The following is a 10,348-nucleotide window of genomic DNA, read 5'->3' as shown; positions in this document are numbered from 1 at the left end:
AGCCGGCGGCTGGCCGTGCTCGGGGTGTTTGCTAACATGCTGCTTTCCCCGTTAGTTCCTCAAAACCAGGGCCGTTAGTTGCTGTGACGCTCTGAAGAAGGTGATTGCAAAACACTTCCCTGAAGTCTGCGACCCCCTCCTCGCTCGCCGCAGGCAGGAAAGCCCAAGGGGCGCGGGCACCCCGAGCAGCGCCCGGCCTCCACCCTGCCCGCTCCAGGGCTGGGCTTGGCACAGCCGGGATGGGGCACAGACAGTTCCTCACTGCAACTGCCCTGGGGCCACCCTGCTGGGCAGGGGGACACAGCAGAGGGACGCTGGGGGAAGTGGCAGGAGGCCATGGGTGAGGGAATGAGCATCTCAAGGGACAGGAGGCAAACCCAGCTTGTGATGCCCCCTGGGAGCAGCTCACATCCCCAAGCCCGTGTCCATGTCCATGTCCGCATAGTCCAGCTTGCTCCAGGGTGAGCAGCCCACAAGGGCAACCCGTGACATGATGTTCCTACCAGGATCTCCCAGTTCTGACCCTTAACCCGTGTTATTTCACACTTGTCTGGGGCCACGCCGAGCTGCTGTGCCCACCCGTGCCAGGCTGGAGCACAGCCCCGGAGGGGAATCCCATGTCTGGTGGGATGGGGCTGGCATGGGGGTAAACAGAGGTTTGCTCAACCCTCCCACACTCAGAGCCTTCGCAACCACGGCGGCTGTTGTGCAAAGAGCTGTTTACTCTGGCTTGGGGCGGTATTTCATTTTCACGCTACAGGGCTCACATAGCCCAGCACTGCCAAAATCTGGGGGTCCAGAGCAGCGCCCTGGGAGCAGAGTGTGTTGGTGTGGTGGGAGACCAGCCCGGGCAGATCTGGCTTTGTCTCCTGCAGAGCCGGAGAGGATGGCCTGGGGCTCTCACCACCGACCTCACAAGCCCGACAGTTCAAGCAAAGGCACTTTCCCCAAATCTGCCCTGCTTGTATAACGGGTCAGGCTGCTGGCGGGGGTGAGGTGAGGGCTCAGCAGCCAGGGTTGGGGCACGGGGCTGATGCCCGCTGCCTGCCCGGCCCGGCAGAGCTGCCCTCGCAACATTTCCCTGGCGTGTAGCAACCCCCGGCACTTCGGGACGGAAGCCGGGGCCGTGCGGGCTGTTTACCAGCCGAGCAGGAATATCCGTGGGTAGCCATGGCGACCTAGGCTGGGATCCGGGCTGGGGAGGGCACTTCGCATCCCTCACCAGCTCACGCCTGTCCTCGGGCTCGCCTCGCTCTGCTCTGCCGGGAAAGGCTCGTCCCAGCAGGCTCCGAGCGTGCCAATGTGCCGGGGAGCCGCCCGGGAGCGGGGATGGAGCAGACGTGCCCCCTGTCAGCGCTCTCGGTTCCCCTTCGGCTCTGAGTCACGCTCACAAGCTCCCAGACCCCGTCTCTGCCGTGGGACAGGAATGGGACGGTGTTCACAGGGGTCTGAGGATGAGGGAAGAGACCAGGATTTGACTCCGTGTTTCAGAAGGCTTGATTTATTATTTCATGATATATATTACATTAAAACTATACTAAAAGAATAGAAGAAAGGATTTCATCAGAAGGCTAGCTAAGAATAGAATCAGAAAGAATGATAACAAAGGCTTGTGGCTCGGACTCTCTGTCCGAGCCAGCTGGGCTGTGATTGGCCATTAGCCAGAAACATCTAACATGGACCAGTCACAGATGCACCTGTTGCATCCCACAGCAGCAGATAATCATTGTTTACATTTTGTTCCTGAGGCCTCTCAGGAGGAAAAATCCTAAGGAAAGGATTTTTCATAAAAGATGTCTGTGACACAAGAATACCAGGCAGGGTGCAGGGTCCTGCAGGGATCCTGAGCCGTGTGTCCCAGCCTGGCAGAGGGGCTGGGGCAGGGGAATGTGTGGGGAGGGGGCTGTCGGGGTGTGAGAGCCAGCTGGGTGCCAGAGGCTCCCATGTGCAGGTGACACAGGCCATGGGGCGAGGGGAGCACAGTTTGCAGGGAGGGTGGATGCTCACGAAGCAGTTTTGGGGTGAGTGGTGGGGCAGTGGCTCCCAGTTCGTGACAAAAGAGCCTCCTAAGGCTGAGGCCAACAGACAAGGGGGAAGGTGGAAAGGGGAAGAAGCTGCGGGGTTTCTCCTGGTTGCAGTGTGTGAGATGGGGACAGAAGGCACTGGACAGCAGCCCCTGGGCACGTCCAGTCCTTGTGGGTGGCTCTGATTGCAGTCCACAGGCAGCAGCCCCACATTCGGTGCTCAGGAGCTCTCAGCCGTCTCTCTGTTCCCAGTGCCTCTGATTCCATCCCTGCTGGGTGGATCACTGCTCTTAAACAGAATAAAGTACATTCCTGGTGTGTAGCAGCTCCGCAGGCAGCAAAGCCCAGCTCCCCTAAAGGGATTTTCCCTTTCTTCTTTTCATTCCCTAAAAAAATAGAATATTGCCAGTCATGTAAGATGCAAGATCCAAGTGCAAAACCTTCTGCAGTGTCTAATGGGTGAGGAGAGCTGTTTAATTGATGCCCAATGCAATTAGTTCAGACTACCCCCTTGCTCAGCCATCAGCAATGAGGAGGGAGCAGAGGGTTCCCCATCAGGTGGGGAGAGGTGGTCAGGAGAGGACTCTTGGCTCTGGATGGCATCATCAGCGGACAGGGGGACATGGGCAGCTTGGAGTCACTCCTGGGACACCCATGCAGGACCCTCCTGTGTCTGCAGGCTCTGGTCACCCCAACACCAGAGATGTCCCCAGTGCCTGTGCCTGCTGTGCCACTGCCAGCTCCTCCCCAGCGAGGCAACTGCAATTTGGAGAGGATTGATGGCGGGGGTCCTCCAGGCTGACCTTGAACAGCTCCCGACACATTCCTGCAATTAATGAGGCAGGAGGATTAATTTCTGCGTGGCAGATCCGGGGAGGCCCTGATGGGCATGGGGAGGGGAGGAGGGGTGGGATGTGCTGCCATTATTCATCTCTGCTCTGCGAGATGCCAAAGTGGTGCCAAGGGGCTGCAGCTCCAGCTCGGCAGTGTGGTTTGACAGGGTGGTTGGGCAAGAGGGAGAGATCCTCCATGGCACCACCTAGAACTTGCCTGTCCCTAAATTCCTGCCTATGTTGCACAGGTGTCTGTGGCAGAGGAACCTCCCCATGAGCTTTGGCCTCTCACCCCTCATATTCCTGGAAATTCCTGCTCTTTTCTGCTGAGTCGCTCCAGAGCCCAGACTTGTGAAGCATCTCCTCCTCCTGCCATTGCTGAAAAGAAATTTCCCTTTGATGCTGCCTCCCATCAAACCACCTGGGCAGGGGCTTCTGACCCCCCAAGCACAGCCCCTCACCTGGCTGTGCCCCTGGTGCCAGGCAGCAGCTCTGACTCTGATCCCAGCTCTCGGGGCTGCCTGGCCACTGCCGTCACTTCCCAGCAATCAGGCTGCAAGCAAAGCACTATTATTTTTCTGCTCTAATAAACACCTCTGAGAATAATAGAAAAAACCCCAGCTTTTATCAGGAGAAAAGGATACCTGGGGATTATTTACTCAGAGTCAATAGTTGCAGGTAGGGGCCGCCAGCCCAGCAGGCACCGACAGCTGCTCGTGGCTGGAGCATTGCATGGAAAAGGGGCAAAGCTCTCCCAAGTGCTCCCCCCTTGCTGCTGCTGTATGAACCCCCAGTCTGGGCTGTGGAGACCCCCTTCATTCCCCATCCATGTCACTCTGGGACACTCTGCCAGTGCCAGGGCCCTGGAAGGCACAGGGGGCTCTGGGTGCTCGAGCTGTGGGGCAGGAATGTGACTTGGAGCTGGCACTGCTCCACTTCCAGGGGCTGAGATCTGGGAGAGCAAAAATCCATGGTCAATTGAGCTAATCACAAAGGCAATGAAATGTCCTCGTGAGGTTATAAACATCCCTGCTTGAACCCAGTGACACAGGGAAATAGGAATCCAACCAAGCAGCCTCCAGAAGTGCTTTATTCCCCATTATTTTCATTAGCTGCCTTGTAATTTGATTTGTCCCTCTCCTGCTGCTGGCTTTTTCTATGGCCAAGAGGAGTGAGAGATGAAACATCCCCAAATGAGCCTGACAGTGTCCAGGGGGATCAGGAGTGACACAGCTCCCCTGGCTCTGTGTCCAGGGGGATCAGGAGTGACACAGCTCCCCTGGCTCTGTGTCCAGGGGGATCAGGAGTGACACAGCTCCCCTGGCTCTGTGTCCAGGGGGATCAGGAGTGACAAAGCTCCCCTGGCTCTGTGTCTGTGCCCTGCTAGGTGGGACTGAAGGTTGGGGTGCCTGCACCACCCTGATGGCTCTGAAACTGCCCAGATCTCCTGGCCAAGACTCCCTGAGCCTCAGGCTGTGGTTCCCAGTGCCATCACTGCCCTTCCTGGGGGGCACAGGGCGGGGGTCCCAGGGCTGGCGCTGTGTCAGCACCACCACCTGTCTCCGGGTGATCCTGTGCCCCCTGCTCCACGCTGACATCCTGTCCCCATTATCTGCAATTTCCTTGAAAGCTGCCAGGCATGGAAGGGAGCCCCTTTGCAAATGAAGAGAGGAGGAAGCAACCAGGTCTGCATTTATCCCACTAGAAATTAATCCCCCCTTCTTATTTAAAGGTATCAGTGAATGAGGCCAAGTTGTTAAGTGACAAAAGAAAAATGATTCTTGCCTTCCAGGGTTATTAAAATCATGTTCTACAATTTTAGCAGCCACAAGGAAGCCCAGATAATGACAGATGATGATAATCCATCTCCAGCACAGCCTGGTCTATAATGATACTGCCCATATCTCTTGTATTACCACCAATTACTCAGTGTATAATGAAAATGTACATCCATTCTGGGGAGCTGCATTTGCTGCCTCTGAATCCAATTTCTCTGTCTCCTTCCCCCAGTACTCTCCTGCTACAGCTGGACCCCCACCATGCCTGGCTCTGGGATCTGGCTGGGGGGAATCCAGCCTGTCCCTGGCAGGGATTTGTGCCTGTGAGGGCTGTGAGTGCCCCTCACCTTGGCCTGGAGCTCCTGTGGCTGCACAAAGGCTGTCTGGGGACACAGGCAACACAAGAGAGGCTTTGAAATGCAAATTGCAGGAGGAAGCTGCGGAGATACAAAGCAAAGTGAATGCTCTCTGCTGGCCGAGGTGGGCGGGTTGGCCCCTGCCGTGGGCTCCAAAATCGGGCTGGAAGTGGCTGTCCAAATGCTGAGGTGGCATAATCCTGCTCAGCACAGCGACATCCCGCTGGGCACAGCACCACCCTGCTCAGTGCAGCATCATCCTGCTGGGCACAGCACCATCCTGCTCAGTGCAGCATCATCCTGCTGGGCACAGCTTCATTCTGCTGGGCACAACATCATCCTGCTTGTCACAGCACCATCCTGCTCAGTGCAGCATCATCCCCCTGCGCAGAACAGAATCCTGCTCAGCACAGCATCATCCCCTCATCACAGCATCATTCACAGAATTCACAGAATCACCAGGTTGGAAGAGACCTTCAAGATCATCGAGTTCAACCCAGCCCCAACACCTCAACTCAACCCTGGCAGCCAGTGCCACATCCAGGCTTTGTTAAACACACCCAGGGTGGTGACTCCACCATCTCCCCGGGCAGAACATTATCACCAGATATGTGAAATCCAGACCTTTATCACCCTTTCTGTAAAAAACTTTTTCCTGATATCTAACCTCTATTTCCCTTAGTGCAGCTTGAGGCTGTGTCCCCACTGGGCAGGACAGAACCCTGCTGGGCACAGCATCATCCTGCAGAGCATAGCACCATTCTGCCCAGCTGGCAGCAGCTGTGTGGCCCAGCCTGGAGCAGAGCTGCCATGACAACCCCACTGTCACCTTCTGATGGCTGGAGGTGACAGGGTCACACCCCTCCCCTGCCATGGATGTTTCTTTGGGAAAAGAATCCTTCTGAGCTTAACCAACCCCTCTGGGGGGGAAGCTGTGCTCCCTGCACTGGCACCAGCTGCATTTCACAGCAGCATTTAATCCTGTTAAATCAGAGTGGGAATCACTCAGACCCAGGTGGGCACCTGATTGCAACTGGATCTGCTCCTGCTGCAGCACCTGGAAGCAGCACCAGGCTGTGTAAGATTAACGTGGATATATATTTCATCTGGATTCTATTGTCTTTCACTTGATTCAGGTCAAAAAGCAGCAGACGACATCTTTTAAGATGAAAACATAATCTTTTGGAAAATTGAAAATACAGATCGTGGTTTGGCCAGCAGTCTGTGCGTGTGCTGCCATCAGGGCCTCCAGTGCCACTCCAGAGACCCTCAGCCTGCATGGGGGGTGTGAAAAATGTGTATTTTATGATTGGCTTTTTGCAAATACTAAAATGAATATTATACGTGTTATGTTAGAAAGTGATGCTGTATTAACTCTCTTAGGTAATGTGTTAAATATAGTTTTAGGTTATAACATAATCTTAAAATAGAAACTGTGCTATGTAGGATACTTTTTTAAAAGAAAGGATTCGCACCGTGATAGCAGTCACAGGACACCTGAATCTTTCAGAGAAAGAGAATTTATTGCTCCATTATCAGAAGAAATGAACTTCTTCCCACCTTGAAGACCTCGTCAGGATTCAGAGGAAGAAGCTGACACTGACCAGCCAGAATCCTGTGTTTGAATGGAATTTATGCATCATGTTTGAGGTGTATGAATGTGCAACAGGCTGTTGCTTTTAAGAGTTAATCCTCTGTTAACGTGGGTCCTTTTTCAGGCTTATTTTGCCCAGAAGGAGGTACCCAGACTGTCTGTAACTCTTTGTTTCTATTGTCTCATATTGACCTAATCCAAATTGTCCAAATTATTATTCCTCTAATTATACTGCTATTTTTATAACCATTTTATTATTATTAAACTTTTAAAATTTTAAAACCAAGTGATTGGCGTTTTTCACAGGGGGCACCTGCACGGGGGTCCCTGGAGCAGAGGAACACCCTGTGCTCATGGAGAAGAGCTGGCAGTGGGAAAGCTCCCAGAAAACATCGTGTGTGTGCTCTGGGGTGGCCCTGCCTGCCCTTCCCAACACCTGCCCTGCTGAGCACTGAATGTCCCACATGAAGAGCGAGCTCACCACAACGGGGCCAGGCCCCTGTAAATGTTTTTCCTTGGAGCAGAGCTGCACAGGCAGTTGCCTCATTAACACGGCTCTCCAGGTAGCAGAACTTGCCTCGTTATTTCTTGAATTGAATGCCTTTGCTTTTCATAACTTTGTGCAATAAATCTGTGTGTGTTTAATACATAATTAAGGGCTCCTCCTGCTCTGAGCTGCTCTGAGCAGAACACCCAGTACCGCCTTCCCCAGCACAACTTTACATGAGTTATTAAAGAACAGAGGTGCAATCTATTAATTATTTCATAAATATTAACAAGCCCTTAATGGCTGCAATCCTGGAATAACAAGTTCCCAGGGAGTTCAGTTTTAAAAAGGTTTTAAAGAGTGGTTTTAACCACACTGACCACTGGGAGCCCACAGGAGCCCGTGCTGTGGCAATGGCAGCAGGAGCAGTGCCAGTGCCAGCTGCTGTGCTTGGATCCCTTAGCAAGCCAGCCCTGAACTGAGGACGGAGCTGGGGTCTCCAGAAAGATGGTTTTAAATTGAAGGACAACAGGTTTAGACTAGAGATTGGGAAAAAATTCTTTCCTGGAAGGGTGGTGCGGCTCTGGAACAGGCTGCCCAGAGAAGCTATGGCTGCCCCATTGTTCAAGGCCAAGCTGGACAGGGCTTGGAGCACCCTGGGATGGTGGGAGGTGTCCCTGCCCATGGCAGGGGGTGGAATGGGATTGGTTTTAAGGCCCTTTCCAATCCAAACCAGTCTGAGGTGCTACAGGCAATGCTTCAGGTGGGTGGCAGCTCCCATGTGAATGAAGCGAGTCCAGGCTCTCTCACCCAGCAAATTGGCACCTTCCAGAGAGCTCAGCTCAGGGCAGCCCCTGCACAGCTCCTTAAACTGCCCTGAGCCTGTTCTCACTCCTTACCACCCCCTGCAGCAGTAGCAGAGTTATGGAATAGCTATCCCAGGCTGGCAGCTGGCAGTGCTGGGGTGTCCCTGCACCTCCCCAGGCCCTGCTCATCCTTTGCTTTCCTTCCTGGCGATGTGGAGATCCTGCTCTTGGGTCCAGAAGAGATTATGGGGGCAAACTAGGAGCCAGGGCTGGCTCTGCACAGGATGAGGCCGCACTCTCAGGGGTGGGAGCTGGCAGGAGGATCCACAGCTGCCTGTTTGGCAGCACTTCTGGAAACACATCCCCAGGCCAGGCTGCCAGCAGGGCTGGTGTGCAGCAGCGATGCCTTGGAAGCCTGGGATGACACTGATTCATTGGGGCAATTAAAGCTCTTTCCGGCCTTTCCTCAGCAGCATTTTGGCATTTGATTCCTCATGAGTTACAGCACCTTCCTTGTGTGGAGACATTTATAGGCATGAATTTTGCAGAGCCCAGTAGGGCATAATTATCTTCTGAGGGGAGGCAGGAGATCCAGGCACGGGCATTCCAGCCAGGAGCCCCTGTGAATTCCCACAGGCTGGGGCTTCTGAAAGCAGGAAACACCGAGCCAAACCCAGGGGGTCTGGCGTGCTGTCATTCCAAAATTCATTTCACTCTGAAAATTCTCATTGCCGAGGGAATATCCCATGGACCAAGCAGGAATTCCCTGTGGAGCATCACTCCAGGGCGCCGCTCTGGCCACATCCCTGCCCCTCTTTGGGCTTGGGGATGGAGGGGGGGATGCTCGGGGGATGGAGAGGGGGATGTTTGGGGGATGGAGAGGGGATGGAGAGGGGATGTTTGGGGGATGGAGAGGGGATGTTCAGGAGATGGAGAGGGGGATATTCGGGGGATGGAGAGGGGGATGCTCAGGGGATGGAGAGGGGATGGAGGGCGGATATTCAGGGAACGGAGAGGGGGATGCTCGAGGGATGTTCAGGGGATGGAGAGGGGGATCTCAGGGGATGGAGAGGGGATGGAGGGGGGATATTCAGGGAATGGAGAGGGGGATGCTCAGGGGATGGAGAGGGGGATGCTCAGGGCATCGAGAGAGGGATGGAGAGAGGGATGTTCAGGGGATGGAGAGCGGGATGCTCGGGGGATGGAGCGAGGGATGCTCAGCCGCTGCCTGGAGGGCAACCACGGCCGGATCTGCTCCTGCATCCCGCGGCTGAGGCTGTTTCGCCTTCCCGGGGCCGTCAGGCAGCGGCAGCCCGGCTCGGGCGCACCCCGAGATGAATATTGATGGGCGGCTGGATGCGGGGAACGCGCTAATTTAATCAGGGTGACAGGAGCGGGGCTCCCCGGAGGCGCCGCGCTGCCGCTTGCTGACATTAATGTTACTTTGTGTCACAAGGCATTTTTTAATGTATCTTGCCAGTAAAATAATCAGCCTTCTCCCGGGTACAGCGGCACTTGTTTCTCATCCATTATGATACAGACGTCGCTCCTCAGCTGTCATTAGCGCACGAGAGGGGAGTCGGGGCAACACGCCTGGTATTTTTAGAAGTATGACATGGATGAGGAACATATTCTTGCCTTTCAAAGGCAATAAACAACCTCTGTAGTGCCGCTTCCCTCAGGGCACACAGGGGTGGTGGTGCTGCAGAGCCCACCCAGCCCCGCGGTCTGTCCCTGGGGAGCCGAGGGTGATCCCAGGCTCAGCCCAGGGGAGGAATGGGATTTGGGGGATCCTGGGGGACCCCTATGTCGCCGGCTGAGGTCTATGTACAAATCAGGAACAGGACTGCTGTGGAACGTGCCTTGAGCTGTTTCATTTTTCAGCATCAGCCTCATTACATGGTGATGACAATGGGAAGATGCCACCAGCTCACATCCCAGGCAGCAGAGCAAGAACTCAATGTCACAACTCACTTTATAAGTTTTTTGACCAATCACACAAAGCAAAAGCACATTGACAGTAGTTCTATCCAACCACTATAAGCACAGGTACCTTTGGTTAAACAATGCTTGCTTATTTCAAATACAATACCTGCTTGTGAGCCTTAAAACACAACGCACAGAGCTCCATTATTAAGCTTCAAACTTCCTAATATCTCACTAGATAAACTTTTCTGTAGCTTAGGGAGTTCTTCTAGACAAGTGTTAATACACGGATGATCATTGTTCTATTTGTCTTTGCTTTTCTACAGTTTAAATAATTTTTCTGCTGACCAATCTCATGGCTGCTGCTTAGCTCTAATCACAGTTTTGCTGTCTCTGGTGCCTGTCTTTTGCAGCTTTTCCAAAACCCTCTGATTTTGTGGATTCCCACACCCTGCTTCAGTGCCTGGGAGCTGGGTGATCTGTGGGAGGGCACTGGCAAGGACATCTGGGACCAGAGCAACCCCAGGGGCATCTCAGGCACTCA

Source organism: Geospiza fortis, unplaced genomic scaffold (genome assembly GCF_000277835.1).
Source record: "Geospiza fortis unplaced genomic scaffold, GeoFor_1.0 scaffold289, whole genome shotgun sequence".
NCBI lineage: Eukaryota > Metazoa > Chordata > Aves > Passeriformes > Thraupidae > Geospiza > Geospiza fortis.
Note: the sequence above shows the minus strand (reverse complement) of the source record.